Raw genomic sequence first — 19772 nt, 5'->3', positions numbered from 1 at the left:
TACTAGTTTTGGGTTTGGTTTGTTCTCGCTTTTGTAGTTCTTTAAGATACATCATTAGATTGATTTTTTGAAGTTTTTCTTATTTTTTTGTTGTAGGCACTTGTAGCTATAAACTTCCCTCTGAGTACTGCTATTGCTGTATTCCATCGGTTTTGGTATATTGTGTTTTCTTTATCATTTGTTTTTAGACATTTTTCAATTTTCTTCTTAATTTTTTCATTGATCCACTGGTCATTCAGGAGAATATTGTAAAATTTCCATGTGTTTATATATTTTCCAAATTTCCTGTTATTAATTTCTGGTTTTATTTCATTGTGGTCAGACAATAGGCTTGATACATATATTTTTAATGTTTTAAGACTTGTTTTATGACCTAATATATGGTCGATCCTGCAGAATGATCCACGTGTTGAGGAAAAGAATGTTTATTCTGCAGTCCTTGGATGAAATGTTCTGTAAATATCTATTAGATCCATTCAGTTTATAGTGCAGATTATGTCTGATGTTTCTGTGTTGATTTTCTGTTTGAAAGATCTGTCCAATGCTGAAACTTGGGGGTTGAATTCTGTAGCTATTATTGTATTGGGGACTATCTCTCTCTTTACCTCTAATAATATTTCTTTTATACATCTGGGTGCTCTAGTTTTGGGTACATATATATTTAGAATTGTTATATCCTCTTGCTGTAGTGACATTTTTACCATTATATGGTGATCTTCTTTGTCTCTTCTTGTAATTTTTGTCTTGAAGTCTATTTTGTCTGATGTAAGTATGGCTACTCCTACTCTTATTTTTGGATTCCATTGGCATGGAATATCTGTTTGTATCCCTTTATTTTCAGTTTCTGTGTGTCTATATAGGTGAAATGTATTTCTCATAGACAGCAGATCAATGGGTCTTGTTTTTTTTATTCAGTCAGTATATGTATTTTGATTAGAGAGTTTAGTCTATTTACATTCAATGATACTGATAAGGACTTACTTTTGCCATTTTATTGTTTTCTGGTTGTTTTGTGGTCTTCTCTTCCTTGTTTCTTTCCTTCTTGTCTTCCTGTGGTGAAGGTGATTTTCTCTAGTGATATGATTTAATTTCTTGCTTTGAAAATTTGTGTGTATCCATTTTGTTTCTTTTTTGGTTTGAGGTTGCCATGAGGCTTGCAAATGCTCTTATAACCCAGTATTTTAACCTGATAACAGCTTGACACTATTTGCATAAACAAACAAGGAAAAAGAACACTAATAAAAACTCCATGCCTTAGTTTTATTTATTTATTTATTTATTTATTTATTTATTTATTTATTTGAGACAAAGTCTTGCTCTGTCGCCCAGGCTGGAACACAGTGGCGTGATCTCAGCTCACTGCAACCTTCGCCTCCTGGGTTCAAGTGATTCTCCTGCCTCAGCCTTCTGAGTAGCTGGGATTATAGGCATTAGTCACCACGCCTGACTAATTTTTGTATTTTTAGTAGAGACTGGTTTCACCATGCTGGTCAGGCTGATCTCAAACTCCTGACCTCATGATCTGCCCACCTCAGCCTCCCAAAGTGTTGGGACTACAGGCATGAGCCCCCATGCCTGACCCCATGACTTAATTTTATCCCCTTGCTTTTTAGCTTTTTGTTGTTTCTATTTATATCTTATTGTATTGACTGTGTCTGGAAAAGTTATTGTAGTTATTATTTTTGATTGGTTCATCATTTAGTCTTTTTACTTAAGAGTAGTTTATATACCACAGTTATAGTGTTATAATATTCTGTGTTTGTAAAATACAAAATTCTGTGTACTTACTATTACCAGGAAGTTTTGTACCTTCAAGTGATTACTTATTGCTCATTAATGCCTTTTTCTTTCTGATTGAAGTACTCTTTTTAGCATGTGTTATAGGACAGGTCTGATATTGGTGAAATCCCTCAGCTTTTGTTTGTCTGGGAAAGTCTTTATTTGTCCTTCATGTTTGAAAGATACTTTCACTGGCTATACCATTCCACAGTAAAAGTTTTCTTCCTGCAGTACTTTAAATATGTTATGCCACTCTCCTGGCCTGTAAGTTTTCCAGTGAAAAGTCTGCCATCAGACATATTGGAGTCATTTTGTATTAGTTGTTTCTTTTCTCTTGCTGCTTTTATAGTCAATTCTTTCTTTATCCTTTACCCTTGGGAGTTTGATTATTAAATGCCTTAAAACAGTCTTCTTTGGGTTAGATCTGCTTGATAGTCTATAACTTTCTTGTACTTGGATATTGATATATTTCTCCAGGTTTGGGAAGTTCTCTGTTATTGTCTCTTCTTTCTACCCCTATCTCTTCCTCTACTTCCTCTTTAAGGCCAGTAACTCCTAGACTTGCCCTTTTGAGGTTATTTTCTAGATCTTGTAGGCTGGCTTCATTGTTTTTTATTTTATTTTATTTTTTGTCTCCTCTGTATATTTTATTTTTCTTTCTTTACTTTATTTTATTTATTTATTTAATTTTTGAGACAGGGCCTTGCACTGTCACCCAGACTGGAGTGCAGAGACACGACCTCAGCTGACTGCAACCTCCACTTCCCACGTTCAAGTGATTCTTGTGCCTTAGCCTCCCAGGTAACTAGGATTACAGGCATGCACCAACACACCTGGCTAATTTTTGTATGTTTAGTAGAGATGAGTTTTCACCATGTTAGCCATGCTGGTCTTGAACTGCTGGCTTTAAGTGATCAGCCTACCTTGGTCTCCCAAAGTGTTAGGATTACAGGCATGAGCCACCTCAGCTGGCTCCTCTGTGTATTTTCAAATAACACTAATTCTTGCTTCTGTTTGACCCATTCTGCTATTGAAGGACTGATGCATTCTTCAGTATACCAGCTGCATTTTTTTCAGCTGCAGAATTTTTGCTTGATTCTTTTAAAATTATCTCAGTCTCTGTTAAATTTATCTGATAGAATTCTGAATTTCTTCTCTGTGTTATCCTGAATTTCTTTGAGTTTCTACAACAGAGCTCTTTTGAATTCTTTGTCTGAAAGGCCACATATCTCTGTTTCTTCTGGATTGGTCCTTGGTGCCTTATTTAGTTCATTTGGTGAGGTTATTTTTTCCTGGATGGTGTTGATGCTAGAAGATGTTCTTGGTGTCTGGGCATTGAAGGGTTAGGTATTTATTTTAGTTTTCACTCTCTGTGCTTATTTATAACCATCCTTCTTGGGAAGGCTTTTCAGATATTTTAAAAACTTGGGTGTTGTGATTGAAGATGTATCTCCTTTAGGGGACACTGGAAGCCCAGTAACACTGTGGTTCTAACAGACTCATAGAGGTACTGCCTTAATGGTCTTGGACAAGATCCAGAAGAATTCTCTGGATTACCAGACAGAGACTCTTGTTTCCTTCCATTTCTTTCTCTCAAATGTACAGTCTCTCTCCTTGTTCTGAGTTGCCTAAAGCTGGAAGTAGAGTGACACAAGCACTCTGTGGCCACCACCACTGTGACTATACTGGGTCAGAACTGAAGCCAGCACAGCACTGGGTTTTACCTAAGGCCTGCTGTAACCACTCCCTGGCTACTACCTATATTCACTCAAGGCCCTGGGGTCTATAATCAGAAGGTGGCAAATCCAACCAGGCCTGTGTCCTTCCCTTCAGGGCGTTGAGGTCCCTTCAGCCCCGGGTAGGTCCAGAGGTGTCATCTAGGAGTCAGGGACTAAAGTCAAAAACCTTATAATTCTATCTGGTGTCCTGTTGTATTGCAGGTGAGCTGACAAACCATATGATACGGTCCTTCCCACTCTTCCCTCCCCTTTCTAAAGGCAGAGGAGCCTCACATTGTAGCCACTAACACGTCAGGAGGAGTACTGCCAGACTACTGCTGATATTCCCTTAAGGCCCAAGGTCTTTTAAGTCAGCTTGTCATGAATGCTGCTGGGCCTTGGACTCACCCATCAGGGCAGTGAGTTTTCCTCTGGCCCAGGGCAGGTCCAGAAATGCAGTCTAAGAGTCATGGAGTTGGGGACTCCAAGAACCCACTTGGTGCCCTACCGTTGTATTATTCAGGGTTCTCTAGAGGGCAGAACTAATAGGATAGATGTATATATAAAGGGGAGTTTATTAAGGAGTATTTACTCACACGATCACAAGGTGAAGTCCCACAGTAGGTCATCTGCAAGTTGAGGAGCAAGGAAGCCAGTCCAAGTCACAAAACTTCAAAAGTAGGGAAGCTGACAGTACAGCCTTCAGTCTGTGGTCGAAGGTCCAAGAGTCCAAAAGCTGAAGAACTTAAGTCTAATGTTTGAGGGCAGGAATCATTCAGCACAGGAGAAAGATGTAGGCTAGAAGACTCAGCCAGTCTAGTCCTTTCACATTCCTCTGCCTACTTTTATGCTGGCCACGCTGGCAACTGATTAGATGGTGCCAACCCAGATTGAGGGTGTGTCTGCCTCTCTCAGTGTACTGACTCGAATGTTAATCTCCTTTGGCAACACCCTCACAGACACACCCAGGAACAATGCTTTACATCCTTCAATCCAGTCGAGTTGACACACTCAATACTAACCATCACAACCCTCCTCTGGCCATGCTGGTACCTAAGGTGAATGACAAAGTCCCCTTTTCCCTCTGCTTTTCTCAAGTGGAAGGAAGTTTTCCCCATAGCTACCACAGCTGGTTATGTGTTGAATCTCACCTGAGGCCATCAAGTCTCAGAGGCTCATCCAAGGCCCTTGATGTAGTCCCTGAGTATTGCTTCTGGCTACTCAGGGTCCAACGCTCTTCAGTTAGCAGGTGATGAATGCTGCCAGGACTTGGTCCTTTCCTTCAAGGCAGCTGATTCCCTTCTGTCTCAGGGAGCTAGGGCCTGAAACAGGAGCTTCAAGACTCCAACTGATGCCCTATCCTGCTGTGGCTCTGCTGTTATTCTAGATGTAAGGCATAGTCCTCCCAACTCTTCCCTCTCTTCTCCTGAGGAGGAAGGAAAGGGTCTCTTTTGGAGCTGAGCTGTGTAGCCTGGTGTTAGGGAAAGGGTGATGCCAGAACTCCCTTCTGTGCCCCACCTGGTTTCTCAGTATATCATGTGTACCCCCAGTCCACTGTCTCTGGGCCTAATTCAGCGATAGGACTCACCTAAGAGTTGCAGTTCTTACAGCCCAGACTGCCTTTCAAGTTTACTTGGAGACTCAGAGTGCTGTAGCCCTCTGTGCAAGGTTTGCAGGCACACAAGTTCAGTCTCCTGGGATCAGTGATTCCCCTCTGGCTAGAGCTGGTTTAAATGCTTCCCCTGTGGGCAGGCATCAGCTGAATTTGGTCCAGTTTCTTTTTCTGCTCTAACAGGACAGAAATGTGTTCAATGCCTCATAATTGCTGTATTCTCCCTCTCCTGGTGCCCAGAGACGCTCTCTGCACCACCCCACCACTGTTGCCGGGGTGAGGGAGGAGTGGCATGGACAATTCAGGACTGCTTTTCCTATCTCTTCAGTGCCTCTTTCAGTAATATGAACTTGGAACCAGGTACTATGTGTGTTTATCTGATTTTTGGTTCTTATGAAGGTGTTATTACTGTGTAGATAGTTGTTAACTTGGTGTCCTCATTGGGGGACAGGCAATCAATGGAGCTTTCTATTCTACCATCTTTCTACTAGTTTACTGTTTAAATGGAAAATAAATAAATTGGTAGCCAAATAAAATCTTTAAAATATTCCAGTTTTAGGCCAAGCATGGTGGCTCACACTTGTAATTGCAACATTTTGGGAGGCCGAGGCAGGGGAATTGCTTGAGGCCAGGAGTTTGAGACCAGCCTGGGCAAAGACAGTGATGCTCTGTTTCTACAAAAAATAAAAAAATAGATGGGCATGGTGGTGTGTGCCTGTAGCTCTAGATACACAGGAGGCTGAGGAGGGAGGATCACTTGAGCCTAGAAATTGTAGGCTGCAGCAAGCCATGATTGAAACACTGCTGTCCAGCTTGGGTGACAAAGTAAGACTCTGACTAAAACAAGCAAAAAAAATATGTGTACACACACACACACACACACACACACACACACGTGGGAGGATTTGGATGATCAAATGAAGTTAGGAAATGCAAAACACAATTTTTTAAAAAAATTTTACTTTAAGTTCTGGGATACATGTGCAGAACGTGCAGGTTTGTTACTTAGGTATACGTGTGCCATGGTGGTTTGCTGTACCTATCAATCCATTATCTAGGTTTTAAGCTCCACGTGCATTAGGTATTTGTCCTAATGCTCTCCCTTCCCTTGCTCCCCAAACCCTGACAGGCCCTGGTGTGTGATGTTCCCCTCCCTGTGTCCATGTGTTCTCATTGTTTAACTCCCACTTATGAGTGAGAACACATGGTGTTTGGTTTTCTGTTCCTGTGTTAGTTTGCTGAGAATGATGGCTTCCAGCTTCATCCGTGTCTGGGCCAAAGACACAAACTCATTCTTTTTTATGGCTGCATAGTATTCCATAGTGTATATGTGCCACATTTTCTTTATCCAGTCTATCATTGACAGGCATTTGGGTTGGTTCCAAGTCTTTGCTATTGTAAATAGCAAAATAAATATATGCGTGCATGTGTCTTTATAGTAGAATGATTTATAATCCTTTGGGTATATGCCCAGTAATGGGATTGCTGGGTCAAATGGTATTTCTGGTTCTAGATCCTTGAGGAATCACCACACTGTCTTCCACAATGGTTGAACTAATTTACACTCCCAACAGTGTAAAAGCGTTCCTATTTCTCTACATCCTCACCAGCTTCTGTTGTTTCCTGACTTTTTAATAATCATCATTCTGACTGGCATGAGATGGTATCTCATTGTGGTTTTGATTTGCATTCCTCTAATGACCAGTGATGATGAGCATTTTTTCATGTGTTTGTTGGCTGCATACATGTCTTCTTTTGAGAAGTGTCTGTTCATATCCTTCACCCAGTTTTTGATGGGGTTGTTTTTTTCTTGTAAATTTGTTTAAGTTCCTTGTAGATTCTGGGTATTAGACCTTTGTCAGATGTGTAGCTTAAAAAAATTTTCACCCATTCTGTAGGTTGTCTGTTCACTCTAATGCTAATTTCCTTTGCTGTTCAGAAGCTCTTTAGTTTGAATAGGTTCCATTTGTCAATTTTAGCTTTTATTGCAATTGCTTTTGGTATTTTAGTCATGAAGTCTTTGCTCATACCTATGTCCTGAATGGTATTGCCTAGGTTTTCTTCTAGGGTTTTTATGGTTTTAAGTTTTACATTTAAGTCGTTAATCTATCTTGAGTTAATTTTTGTATAAGGTGTAAGGAAGGGATCAATGTTCTGTTTTCTACATATGGCTAGCCAGTTTTCCCAGCACCATTTATTAAATAGGTAATCATTTCCCTATTTCTTGTTTTTGTCGGGTTTGTCAAATATCAGATGGTTGTAGATGTGTGGCATTATTTCTGAGGCCTCTGTTCTGTTCCATTGGTCTATATATCTGTTTTGGTACCAGTACCATGCTGTTTTGGTTACTGTAGCCTTGTAGTATAGTTTGAAGTCAGGTAGCATGATGCCTCCAGCTTTGCTCTTTTTGCTTAGGATTGTCTTGGCAATGTGGGCTCTCTTTTTTGGTTCCATGTGAAACTTAAAGTAGTTTTTTTCTAATTCTGCCAAGAAAGTCAATGATAGCTTGATGAGAATAGCCTTGAATCCATGAATTTTTGGGGGTGATATGGCCATTTTCACAATATTGATTCTTCCTATCCATGAGCATGTAATTTTTTTTCCCATTTGTTTATGTCCTGTCTTATTTCCTTGAGGATTGGTTTGTAGTTCTCCTTGAAGAGGTTCTTCATGTCCCTTGTAAGTTGTATTCTTAGGTATTTTATTCTCTTTGTAGAAATTGTGAATGGGAATTCACTCAAGATTTAGCTCTCTTCTTGCTTATTGTTGGTGTATAAGAATGCTTGTGATTTTTGCACATTGATTTTGTATCATGAGACTTTGCTGAAGTTGCTTATCAGCTTGAGGACAAAACACTAAAATCTTATTTTGAAGATTCTCAAATGCTCATTGCAGTGTCTCTCAAACATATTTAACCTTAACCTTATGTGAATGTATATGCGCATGTATACACTATGTAACATCTATCAATAATCCTCTCTGTCTAATTTTCTATATAAAACATCTTGCAAAATGCTGTAAAAATATCTGTGTATATTTCCCTTTTCTGGGATAGAGCTACCCTTCTGTTTTTTATGTTCTATTTGTACACAGTTATTAGATATCTACTTGATATCTTTCTTGATATTGAATCTTAAATAGAAAATACTTGTTTTTCTATACTCATAAGACTTCTGACATCTAATATGTTTATTTTCCACATCAAACAATTCTCTAAATTCCTTTAAATGCCAACTGGATGTCCTACAATTTAATTTAATGCTAACACTAATTACCTGGAGTTAGCACAGACATCAAAGTTTAAGGGTTTAGTCCTATAAGACTGCTCCCTCATGTCAGATGCCAATTTTGATTAGCAGGGCCCAAGGTTTCCCACACCTGTGTCTGATTTGACTACAAGTTGGGCTTCTCACAACCCCCTCTTCACATTTGGTAATTTGCTATAATGTGTCACAGAACTCAGGGAAATACTTTACTTACAATTGCCAGTTTATTATTAAAAAAAATTACAAAGAATACAAATTAACAGACAGATTAGTTGAAGATGTACATAGGACAAGGTCCAGAAGGGTTCCTAGCACAGGTGCCTCTGTTCCCATGGAGTCAGAGTTTGTCACTTCTCAGCACATAAGTGTTCTTACCAACCCAGAAGCTCTCCCAGCCCTGTCATTTAGGCTTTTTTGAAGTTTCATTATAGAGGCATGGTTGATGAAATCATTGGCCATTGGTGATTGACTCAATTCTCAGCCCTTTTCCTCTACCCAGAGTTTGGGGCATGGAGCTGAAAGAGCCAACTTTCTTATCTCATGGTTGGTTCCTCTGGGAACCAGCAGTCATCCTTCAAGAGTTGCTTAATTAACATAAACTATGATTGAAAGAGGTTTATTTTATATGAAAGGCACCCTTACCCTATCTTCCAGAAAATTCCAAAGGTTTTACAAGCTCCATGCCAAAAGCCAGGGATGGAGACAAAATATATATTTCTGATTATATCACAATATTATGGAACCCTTTGTTTTTCTGATGAGACATATTTTTCTACTGAAAGGCAAAATAAAAGCATTCTTTAAAATTTCATTATTTGAAATTTTACAATAACACTTTCTTGAGAAAGGAGAATTGGATTTCAGTGATGTTTCTAATGCTCAGTCCTTTTTGCTTCAACAGAAGAAAAAATAATTATCATGATGTCTCCATAGCAGGCAGTGATTTATTATTGACATTTCTTCCCCTTATAAAGCATAACAGTTATAATCTCATATTAATACCATCTTCTTTGGAAATAAAATATGTATATCATAAGTTTTCTAATCTTATGGAGGTTAATATAAACACAGTGTAAGTCATGGTTTAAAGAAACTGTAGATTTGGTAGAAGCTTTGATATTGTAATATCTATACACAGAGGTACCACTTTACTATTAGTTCTGAAGTGCTAACATTTAGATAGTAATTTTTCTATATGCTACATCACGATTAAATAAAACTGATGACAAAATGAAAGAAGAAAATGTGGAATAACATTGTATTTTATATAAAAGTGATATCTCTGCAATCTTGTAAACACAAACCTTATTTATTTATTCTTTTGCAATACCAATAATCTCTAGGGCATACAGTGACAGCATATTGATACCTTTTGAATATAGTATTAGAGAGAGTTATGGTTTTTCCGTGTTAAACTCCACATCTCATGCCATAGATCTTGAATTTTGTCTTTAATTGTTAGATTTATTTTCTAATTCATTGAAATTTATATGATTTATACATGTATAGATTTTAAAAATCAAATTATTAATAGTCTCATAAAGAGAAATAGCAGTCATTTTCCTCCTCTCTCACAACCCACCCATGTGCCTCTCTTTCTCTACAGAATCAACTACATTTGACTCTTCTACATGTTTCCCTGGTATTTACCTACATATTTCTACATTGTAAATCTATACTGATATTTATTCATTATATACATTTTCAGTTGATTTCTTGCTGTGAAAGATAAGGACTTAATTCCTTCTTCCCATCTCTACTTCTAATATATTTATTCATCAGTATAACTGTATGATACATAGGGGCTAAAACAATAATCAGTCTTTAAATTTTTATTTTTTAAAAAAATATGATTATGCAATATCACTATACCATAAGCCCCTTGAGAATAAAGTGTTTTATTGTTTTGTTTCCTAATGTATCTTAAGCAGTTGAAGAGTACTTAGAACAGAATACATGTTCCATAAATAATGAATGCATAGTTTACTCTTGACCCAAACAATCATCATGATTCCTTTTATAAATAACACTTTGTTTCTCAGATATTTATTTCTTGCATCATATTTTATTGGCATGACTTTCTATACATGTATTTATTTCTTTTTTTAACTTGTACTATTTAATGAACAGATTTTGTTTTTTTTGAACAGTTTTAAGTGTACAGAAAAATTGAGCAGCTAGTACAGAGACCTCTCATATATCCCTCCCTCTTGCACACTGTTTCCCCTATTTTTAACATCTTGCACTAGTGTGGCTCATTTGTTATAATTGATTACCCAATATTACACATTATCATTAATGAAAAACTATAGTTTAACATTGTTTTCTTTCCCTATATTGTACAGTTCTATGTTTTTTTGCAAATGCACAATGTCATTTATTCAGCATTAAAATATCATACAGCATAGTTTCCCCATTCTAAAAATCTCCTGTGCTTCATCCTTGTATTCATCCCTCTTCCCACTCCACCTGAACCTCTGTTAACCATGGATGGACAAACTTTTTAATATTGTTTTATCCAGGATGTCCGTTGAAGTCACACCATATGTACCCTTTTAGATTGGCTTTGTTCACTTAGTAATATGCCTTTAAGTTTCCTCCATGTCTCTTTGGGGCTTGATAGTGCATTTCTTTTGACCACTGAATAATATTCTGTTGTATGGATGTACCAGAGTTTGTTTATTCCTTCATCCATTGGAGGACATCTTGTTTTTTTTCAGTTTGGGTGATTATGAATAAAGATTCTACAAACATACATTCTAGAAGATCTAAGGTTGCTGTTGTTTTTCTGCAGATCTCCATCTCACTATCTTTAATATACCTCTCTAGTAAAAACAATTTTCTTGATAGATTTGCTTCTTCCCATTAACAAAGTACTTTCCTTCCTTTTTTCTTAGGATGGATTCTGTTTCCTGAGTTTTGTGTTTGTGATGTTTAATTTTAGTCTCTACTGGATCAAGGGTTTCCAAGATAATTGGCTAAACATTTCTGAGTGTGTCTGTGAGGCTGTTTCTGGAAAATATGAGCATTTGAAGTGGTAGAGAGCAAAGCCAATTGCCCTTCACAATACAGGTGGACATAGGCACCATCCAATCCACTGAGGGCATGAATAGAACAAAAAGGCAGAAGAAGGGAGATGTTTTTCTATCGCTGCCTGACTGCTTGAGCTGGGACATCAGTCTTCTTCTGTCTTTAGACCGGACCTTACATCATTGGTCCTCTTATTCTTAGTTACACTACGAGCTTTCCTGAGTCTCCTCCTTGCAGAAGGTAGATCATGTGACAGCATCCATAATTAAGAGAGTCAATTCCTTATTATAAATATCTTTCTATATATCTATACATCTATCTGTTTATATCTATATGTCTATCTATATCCTATTGGTTCTGTTTCTCTGGAGAACCCTAACTAATACAGTGTTCTTCTTTTTCCTTTGTTTGTTTTATAAGAGTATATTTTCCAGTAGCTTCCTAAGAAAGTGTTTATGGAAAATACATATTTTTTATTGCATCAATGTCTGAAAATATCTTTTTTGTACTCTTAACAGTTTATCTGGATAATTTTTAGTTTCTTCTCTTCATGTATATTTGACTTGTAGTATTGCTGTTGAGAATTCTGTTATTCATTTACCTGATATTTTGTGATCTCTCATTTTTTGTCTTTGTAAGTTTTTAGGATATCTTTTAATAACTGGTGTTTTGAAATATGTACAATGTGCCTTGCTTGGGTTCATTTATTGAAAAAATTTTCAATGAGAGCCCAGAATAATCTAATAGCATTTCTGGGGAAAAAATGTGTTGTATTCGTCCTTTGATAATTTCTTCCCTTTTTGCTTCTCTATTTCTTTGTATGTAGAATTTAGAAGTTAGAGCACCTGGGCTGATCATCTAATTCTATAACTTTTTATTTTCTATTATAACTTTTTCTGTTAACACTTTTTAAGATTTTGCATAATCTATTTTAGTTTTCTTTTTAAATTTTGGATAGCATATTTTTAATTACCAGGAGTCTTAATTACCTTTGATGTTCCATTCTATAGCTCTCAATTCTTTTTAGTATCTTCTTTCTCTACCAGGTAATTAACAATAGTTTTACTTACCTTTTTGTTCTTTGCCCAGCAATGTCTTTGTTTCATCTAAGTTCTTATTTATTCATGCCCATTTATTTAGTCTTTGAGCTATGTGTGATGAAGTATGCAACAAGTTAATGTGGATCAGGAACTCTGTGCGTGTGAGAAGTGTTTGTTGACTTGTGGGATTCTCATCTGGGTGATTTGGTGGCAAGCTATTTCTTCTACTGGAGTGATGCTAAAATGTGTGTATGTGTTGCTTTTGTTTTCAATTTCTTCAGATAAAAATTGTTTAGCTTTATACCTAGAAGGTTGAATCCTTCTTAGTGAGAGTTCTGGTAGGGTGGGGAAGGAAATTGTAGAGTCTAATATTTAATATGCAAAATTTGTATTTTTTTTTTTTTTCTATTTTGAGAGCTGAGCCACTCCTTCATCTTTACTTTATTTTCCTGTTGTTTAGGTCTCAGGCATGAAATTTCCCTTTCCTCTCCAGCACACAGTAGTTAAAAAGGGGCTAAAAGCTCTGTCTTTTCTTGAAGCCCAGTTTTCACTGAATGTCTTTATATTTTCTGTCTTAACATTCTGCTTTCTCTAGATCTCACTCTTGAGTTTATCTGTAATTCTCTGTACGTTTGTTCAGTGTTCAGTATTTTTTCCCAAGCATCTCACTTTTGTTAATTCACTTGCTACTTGTTTCCCATATTCAAAAGTTTGTTGTAATCTTTGGTCTACTGTTGTCTCTTCTTGTATCCTTTTTGTTCTCGTTAGTTTAAACATTCAAAAATTACTTTACCTTCATTTTAGTTAAGATTCAAGGGTTGAGGAATAAGCACATATAGGACAACAACAATGTTAAAATAAAGGAGGTTTTCTGTTTCTTTTTCTCAGCAGTCCTTTTGTGGTTCCCATCTTTCTTTTCTTCTGGACACAACCACTCTTATTAAATAGACTTAAACATCATCTTTGTCAATAAACTGCACAATAATATGAACTATTTTAAATTGAATGACATTTTCGACAATGAATGAACTCAACTGAATGTTATGAGACAGCATTCGAGGTAATATTTAATTAATGAAAATGAAGTATTGCAATATTGAGGGACTTGAATACATGTTGATGGATATTATGGATAAGAACTATGTCTCAAAGCCAGCTCAGGGCAATTCACATTTTCAAAAAATGAAATGAAGTATTTTCATTGCTTTTTTTTCTTTTTCTCTAGCTTTGCATCTTGATTGAAGCAAAGACATCTGTCTTTTCCCAGATAGCAAGAACTTTGGTTGCTGTGGCAACATATTGACTGGGGAATTTAAAAATAAAGGTGGCTCATTTCCAAATCATTTTTTCCCCCTTCACGAAAAAGCCACACACTGGTAAGAAACTTCTACTGGAGCCTTTATAATCAATAAACCTATTGTTTGCTGAAGGATTATATCCCAAAACTTGCATGTTAAGTAGGTGAGAATGTGTACATTTGGCTTTCATACACTTTTAAACCATAAAACACTGAACTACCTCATTTTTAACAAGTTTTCTTTCTCTCTCCCTCCCCCTTTTCCTTCCTTCCTTCCTTCCTTCCTTCCTTCCTTCCTTCCTTCCTTCCTTCCTTCCTTCCTTCCTTCCTTCTTTCCTTCCTTCTTCCCTTCCTTCTTCCCTTCCTTCCTCCCTCCCTCCCTCTCTATTTTTTGAAATTGTTATGCTGAGAACCTGGGTGGGTACAGAAGGAGGAGGGGCAAAGGCAGTGAAAGAAACCCTTCAAAGGCCTTTGCGGAGGCAGAGCCTGGTTGCTAGGGCTTGAAAAGATTGTTATTTGTAGCTAACACAAAGTTATTCTAAAATGCACTCAGCCTTAGAAGTAAACAAGTTCTAAATTTTTAAGAGAAGCATGGATTGAATCTTCTGACACATAAAAATAATCTTTTGACATTTTGGAATGCACATATATTTGTGCATTAAATTTCATAAAATGCCAGGGAAAAAAGAAGGGAGTTAATTTCTTTAAATTGAGGACATATACCTCAAATAACTAACATGTTTAAAAACACCTGAAGTTTTAGATTATTTATTTCAAAAATTTTATTTTCTTGTGGGTCTTGTAGTAATATAGAACTCATCAAAATCAAACCAGCATGATAGGAAAATAAATGTGTGATTCTACTTTAGACTTATTTATTGACTTGTTTCCAAATCTAGAGCCTTGTGATTTGTTTACTTTTCATTTGTTTCACAAATTTATATAAAATAAATAATATTTGCTAGATGAATTAGACAGTTAAACTTTTTAAGATAGAAATTATTTAAGTTAGTTATACAGTTATTCCAAATTGTGCTAGAGGACTGGGTGGGGATAATTTACATAAAACAAGTAATTTTAACATCACAATAAATTCAGTAAGAAAAGGAAACAAAAATGATGTTGTCTTTATTAACTATTAGCTGTATGATTGCAGTTAAATATTTAATTTCCAAAGCTATTTATTGGCCTAGAACAATATAATTAAATAATTATTTTTGAGAACCTCTTAATTTAAAAACTGGCATTTTGAAGTAATGATTAAATGTTAACACAGTGAAAATATAATTTTAATCTTTCTCCTTTTCACCTTTCTGGTAAGGATATAGGCTGTCATAATGCAATAAAGAATTTGTGATACCTCGTTAGGGATTTTTAAGGTAGAGAAGAATGGCAATATATTCTCCCCTAATACATAAGAATTGTGGAATACTAAACTCACAAGCCCAATCTCAAAACTTTATAATTTTTTTTTTTTTCCAAGAAGTCCCTAATGAGTGCAAATGATAACAAAACTTTTCTCCAGGCAAAGTTTAATGGATATAACAAGAAGATGCTTGCATAAAACAGTAATGCCTACCAATGTTTCTACTATGAAGGAATTTGGTACAAATTCTTTAGGACCAGGAATCCCTGGTTATTGAAGGTATGGAGACCATTTATAATGATTTTCAGAAGGTAGAAAAAGAATTGACCAGTTATCTGGTTTTGCTTTCCTGTCTCTAATTACCTCTCAAGGCCCTTCCTCTTTCTTATGTTCTACCCCATAGGCCCACTGTCTCAGGTCCTTTCTAGAGGTTAATGGCACTCAGAGGATCTAGCTTTATTTCTTTCATATTCACCTCACTATATGAATTTCCCATTAATGGTTTTGTTTTTCTTGATTCTTTATGTTATTAGATCAGGGACCAAGCTGCTAAAGTAAAAGATACCAGGGAGAGAAGTCAGGAAAACTCACCCACTGAAATGAATAAGAGAAAATGTATCTATACTAACTAGAGGTTCAGAAGGTTAAAGGCATTTAAAAAGTGCTGAACTTACTCTGTTAGGAAAATTTTCCAGAATTATAATGGATGGAAAAAAAATAACAAGACAGTCCCTTAAAGAACCTAAACTCTGGTAGCATTGGCATTGGCCATTTTACCAGCCAATCAGCCTCAGGGCATGGTGGAAACATTGGTTGGAAGGATACATTGATGTTTTGAAGACTTCAGGAGACACCAGAGAAGATATCATTTCACCTATACATCCTCCTAGTATAGAAGGCAATGGTAATTGATCAGGACTATTCTGAGTAATGTCAATTCCAAATAATTCTGGCATTTAAAAATTTCCAAGATGTTTTTAATGTTCCAAGAAGCTTCATGTAGAAAGAAATTCTTACACATTTTTAACTGAAATAGACACACATGGAATAGAAAAAAGAAAGACATCCACCTGACAACTGGCAAAATCAAACCAGTTAATCTATGAGTAAATTATGTCACAGTAAGATTACTTTCAAATCAAGCCACATCCTTATTTTTAGTGCTGTATTATATTTATCTTTATTTGCAAAGCTTTTTAAAATAGCATTATTTTCAAGACAGTTAATTTAAAAAATTATTGCTACCTGACATATCTTTGCATACTAGAATGCAAGTTCCTTTAGAGCAGAGAATCTATTCTTTTCTTCTTCTGCCTTCTTCACTGTCTTCTCCTTGTCTCTCTCTTTTTGCATTATGTATTTCCTAGCATGGTGTCTAATATAACTTAGATGTGATTGTTAAATGAGGGAATGCCTTGAGAATGTGAGAAATCATTAAAAACTTCTGTACTCAGGGAGATTATGTATTTCATTTTTATTGATTTAATTTATTCAATAGGTAATAAATGTAGGAGGTGTACAGAAATCAGAAAATATTCTACTCATCAAGAATGTGGCAAGTTGCAACTACAAAATGAAAATAGAAACAGAATAGAAATATCAAGATAAGGGACAACTAAGAGACTAAGGAAATATGACAGGTGATGTACAAAATGTTTTGTATTTATTTGCTATACTGGTGCAAAAATAAAAATGGTTGTCTCACTCCTACCCTGGTATATCATCCATTAGTTGGCACCAGCCCCAAACTAAAAACATGTTTTATTAGTTTCTTGTGTTCCTTTCAAAAATTATGTAAATTCAATCAAGCATAAGTACAATTTATATCTATCTCACATAGTTTGCTTTATTCTGTGTCTTAGAGATCTTTCCAAATTAGCATATCCTTTTGTATGCAAGCTGGAATGTTTCAGTTTATGGATATAACGTAATTTATTTATAAGTCCTGCATTGATAGATACTTAGTTATATCAGTTCATTCTCGCATTGCTATAAAAAATACCTGAGACTGGATAATTTACAAAGAAGAGAGGATTAATTGGCTCATGGTTCTGCAAGCTGTGCGGAAAGCATGATGCTGGCATCTGTTCAACTTCCTCAGGAAACTTAAAATCATGGTAGAAGGTGAAGGGGGAGCGCTGACATCTTACATGGCAGGAGCAGGAGCAAGAGAGTGAAAGTGAGGTGCCCCACACTTTAAACAACCAGATCTCATGAGAATTTACTCAGCATCTTGAGGATAGCATGAAGGGGGTGGTGCTAACCCATTCATGAGAAATCCACCCTCACAATCCAGTCATCTCTTACCCGGCCCCACCTCCAACATTGGGGATTACAATTCAACCTGAGATTTGGTGAGGACACAGATACAAACCATATCATTTGGCCCCTGGCCCCTCCCAAAGCTTATATCCCTCTCACATTGCAAAATGCAATCATGCCCTCCCAGTAGTCCCCCAAAGTCTTATTTTAGCACTGACTCAAAAGTTCAAAGTCTAAAGTCTCATCTGATACAAGGCAAGTCTCTTCTACCTATGAGCCTGTAAGAAAAACAAAAACAACAACAACAAGAAACTAGTTACTTCCAAAATACCTGAGGTTATAGACATTGAGTAAACATTTCCATTCCAAAAGGGCAAAATCAGCAAAGAGAAAGGAGTGACCGGCCACATACATGTTCAAAACCCAGCAGGGCAGTCATCAAATCTTAAAGCTTCAAAATAATCTCCTTTGACTTCATGCCTCACATTTAGGGAACATGGGCACTTGGATGTGCCATTGGCTTGACCATCCCGGGATGACCCAGTGAAGACTCTGTGTGGTGGCTCCACACACATTTCCCCTCCATACTGCCCTAGTAGAGGTTTCCTGTGAAGGCACAATCCATCTCAGCAGGCTTCTGCCTGGACATCCAGGCTTTTCAAATATATTCTCTGAAATCTAGGTGAAGGCTCCGAAGCCTCATCTCTTGCATTCTGCACACCCACAACATTAACACATAGAGGCCTCCAAGGCTTACTGCTTGCACTCTCTGAAGCAGTGGCTGGAGTTATAACTGGACCCATTTAAGCCACAGCTGGGACTGGAGCTGGAGTGTCTTGAATGCAGGGAGAAATTTCCTGAGACTGTACAGGGCAGTGGGACTTCAGGCCTGGCCCAGGAAACCATTCTGTCTTCCTAAACCTGTGGGCATGTGGCGGTAGGGGCTGCCTCTTAGATCTCCAAAATGCCCTTGAGGCCTTTTCCCATTGTCTTGGCTATCAGCACTTCCTTCCTTTTTGTTATGCAAATTTAAAAGCCTGCTTGAATTCCTTCACTGAAAATGGGCTTTGCTTTTGTACCACATGGCCAGGCTGCAAATTTTTCAAATGTTTATTTACATCCTGCTTCCCTTTAAATATAAGTTCCAACTTCTTTATTTGCTCCTGCATCTGTGTATAGGCTGGTAGAAGCAGTCAAACCACACCTTGGACACTTTGCTGCTTAAAAATATCTTCCACCAGATACCTTAGGTCATCACTCTAAAGTTCAAACTTTCACAGATCCCTAGGGTATGAACAGAATTCAATCAAGCTGTTTGTTAAGGCATAACATGGGTGGCCTCTGCTCCAGTTCCCAATAAGTTCCTTATTTCAGTCTGAGACCTCCTCAGCCTGGACTTCATTGTCCATATCATTATCAGTATTTCGATTACAACCATTTAATCAGTCTTTAAGAAGTTCCAAACTTTCCTTCATCTTCCTGTCTTCTTCTGAACCCTCCAAAATCTTCCAAACTCTGCCCATGTGCCTACACCACAAGGGCCCTGGGTTTCAAGAACAAAACTGGGTGGCTGTTTGGGCAGACACCAAGCTAGCTGCAGAAGTTTTTTTTTTTTTTTTTGTACCCCAGTGGTGCCTGGAATGCCAGCGAGATAGAACTGTTTACTCCCCTGGAAAGGGGGCTGAAGCCAGGGAGTCAAGTGGTCTTGCTCAGTGGATCCCACCACCATAGAGCCCAGCAAGATGAAATCCAGTGGCTTGAAATTCTTGCTGCCAGCACAGCAGTCTAACGTCAACCTGGGACGCTTGAGCTTGGTTGAGGGAGGGGAGTCCACCATTACTGAGACTTGAGTAGGTGGTATTCCTCTCATAGTATAGACAAAGTCAGTGGGAAATTCAGACTTGGCAGAATCTACCACAGCACCACAAAGCCATGGTAACCAGACTTCCTCTCTAGATTCCTCCTATCTGGGCAGGGCATTGCTAAAAGAAAGGCAGCAGCCCCAGTCAGGGGCTTATGGATAAAACTCCCAGCTTCCTGGGACAGAGCACCTGGGGGAAGGGGTAGCTGTGGGCACAGCTTCAGCAGACTTAAACATTCCTGCCTGCCAACTCTGAAGAAAGCAGTGGATCTCCCAGCACAATGCTCAAGCTCTGCTAAAGGACAGAAGACCTCCTCAAGTGTGTCCCTGACCCCTAAGCCTCCTGATGGGGAGACACTTCCCAGCAGGAGTCGACAGACAACTTATACAGGAAAGCTCTGGCTGGCATTTGGTGGGTGCCCTTCTGGGACAAAGCTTCCAGAGGAAAGAGCAGGCAGCAATCTTTGCTGTTCTGCAGCCTCTGGTGGTGCTACCCAAGCAGGCAGCAATCTTTGCTGTTCTGTAGCCTCTGGTGGTGTTA

The 19772-nt window shown here is 37.5% G+C and overlaps 1 long non-coding RNA gene across 1 annotated transcript in view; it reads left to right on the top strand.

The window, feature by feature from the left end:
- Nucleotides 1-19772, top strand: part of LOC105481693 (uncharacterized) — a 722106-nt gene that overhangs the window by 315493 nt on the left and 386841 nt on the right. Inside the window, exons 9-10 of the long non-coding RNA XR_011614711.1 lie at nt 13671-13821; nt 16607-16748. This is a non-coding gene — a long non-coding RNA (uncharacterized lncRNA). The remainder of the gene's footprint in view (nt 1-13670; nt 13822-16606; nt 16749-19772) is intronic.

Source organism: Macaca nemestrina, chromosome 16 (assembly GCF_043159975.1).
Source record: "Macaca nemestrina isolate mMacNem1 chromosome 16, mMacNem.hap1, whole genome shotgun sequence".
NCBI lineage: Eukaryota > Metazoa > Chordata > Mammalia > Primates > Cercopithecidae > Macaca > Macaca nemestrina.
This window is presented reverse-complemented; position numbering and strand designations above follow the sequence as displayed.